Source organism: Tamandua tetradactyla, chromosome 4 (assembly GCF_023851605.1).
Source record: "Tamandua tetradactyla isolate mTamTet1 chromosome 4, mTamTet1.pri, whole genome shotgun sequence".
In the NCBI taxonomy this organism is placed as follows: Eukaryota; Metazoa; Chordata; class Mammalia; order Pilosa; family Myrmecophagidae; genus Tamandua; species Tamandua tetradactyla.
The window spans coordinates 188,164,412-188,166,409 of NC_135330.1; the positions used below are offsets into that span (position 1 = coordinate 188,164,412).

A 1,998-nucleotide genomic window follows, 5' to 3' on the forward strand; every position below is an offset into this window, starting at 1 on the left:
GAACTAGTCAATCAAAATTAAATTGATTAAAAAATAGGGTGGGCAATGGTGGCTTAGTGGCAGAGTTCTCGCCTGCCATGCTGGGGACCCAGGTTCATTTCCTGGAGCTTGCCTATGTCAAAAAAAAGTTAAATTTATCAAAAAATTGTTAGAAGGAAATTCAATGGAATGATCATCAGAACTATTCAATCAAAATTAAATTTTTTGGCGCTCCCATCAGGGTCTTCCTGGTCTGGGAATGTCACGCCTTGGGCTTACATGATCTGGGAGCAGTGCCCTCATGGGCAACATGGCCTGCAATGCAGAAAAGGCCATGATGCCTGAGCAAGATTTCACTAAGTTAAGCTGGAAGAGGGGAAAATGAAGGAACAAAAACCCTTCCTTGCCTCAGAAAGTATTGAGCTGCCCAAAGCTGAGAAGTGGAGACAACAGATCAATGGAAAGACCTCTACAAAAGTGGCTCAAATTCAGAATGCTGGTTTAGGTGAATTCAGAATTTGGGACCTGAATGATGAAATTAAAAAACTGCTAAGAGAAAAAGGCCATTAGGAGATCCAGATAAAGGAGATGGGTTTTCCTTTTATGGGAAAGTTGGCCCTAAAATGGTAGATCATGAAAGGAAAGAGGTCTGTGAAACAGAGGCTGCAAATACTTTGGAGCATCAAAAAATTTGCCTGATATTAGGGAACTGTTTGAAAAAGAGTGCCTTCCTCCTCCAAGAAAAACATAAGCTAAGCTTAAGAAGGCAATTGATTTTAAGTATTAGGGTTACCTTGTTGAAGATAATGATGTTATGGTGCCTCTGGAATAAGAGTAGGAAAAGAAACTCAGAGTTGAATTAGTGGAAAAGTGAAGAGTTGAGAGGAGAAGCCCAGAGGGCAAGAGGAGAAAAGGAGGAGGAGGAGGAGGAGAAGGAGGAAGAAGACATCAATACATATGCTGTCAAGGAGGACACAGCAAGAAATGGAAGAGGTCCTTGTGGGAAGGAAAAGGAAGGATCACCTCCTGAAGGAAGTAGGTGAGAATCCGCAGGCCCAGAGAGAAGAAGCCCGAAGGCTTCTGGGATGTCTGGGCCCCGCCAGGGCTCTCCATGGAGTCTGGGGGCACTTGTGGGAGTCCTTCTGTCCTCCCTGACCCACAAAGACCTCTGTCCAGTCAGCCATTCTGGGATGGCTCTGCAAGGCTCTCTGCTCCTTTTTCACCATTTGTTCTCTTTGGACCTTTTCCTTACTTCATGTACTGATCCCAGAGTAGAGGTCTGTTCCTTGCTTCCCTGGCAGGCTGTTTAGTGCTGATATTTTGTCCACTATTTTGCTACTGTAGGCATCCACTTATTATTTTGGAATATGTAAAACAGATTGCTAACTGGCTGCCTGATGGGGGTGGGGGATGGGAAGGAGAGAATCAGTTAGTGGCCAAGATTAAAAATATATAATTTTACATAAAAACACATATAACTTCTCTTGAAAAACAAGAAGCTGCATTGTATTGTCCCAGAGTCCACATTCCCCCTTGTCAACCATCAACCAGAGCCATCCCTTTTGGGACCAGGCCATATTGTCAGTTGTCTGGGGGCCCATCAGACTGCTTCATCCATTCCTGCCTGGCTAGTAGGAGCTCGAGGTTGCTACTTAGTCTATAACCCATTCTGCAGAAAGCTACTTTTATTTAAGATTTTTATATTAAAGGAGAAAAAAAATTAAACTACTTTAGGCATGGCATTTTATAAAGAGTTACTAGTTTCATAGATTATTGGGATGCAGGGAAAAAAGCAAATCAGGAATCAGGGCTGGCTTAAAAGAAACCTGGCTGTGGGTTAGTGGAGATTTTAATTAGGCATTAGAGTCAAGAACTAGACAACTTGACATATTGTCACCAAGAAGCTTCCTCTCCATACTGCTTTTAGTCCTTTGAACTGCATCGCAAATCCACACCCACCCACCCGCAAAATCCCCCAAATTAAAAGCGGTTTTGTGCTTCAGGAGTCAGAAGTCATTT

The 1,998-nt window shown here is 43.1% G+C and overlaps 1 pseudogene; it reads left to right on the top strand.

Moving 5' to 3' along the window:
• Positions 1 to 289: 289 nt before the first annotated feature.
• LOC143680596 (pre-mRNA-splicing factor ISY1 homolog pseudogene) lies at positions 290 to 1,134 on the top strand (annotated as a pseudogene).
• The last annotated feature ends 864 nt before the right edge of the window (positions 1,135 to 1,998 follow it).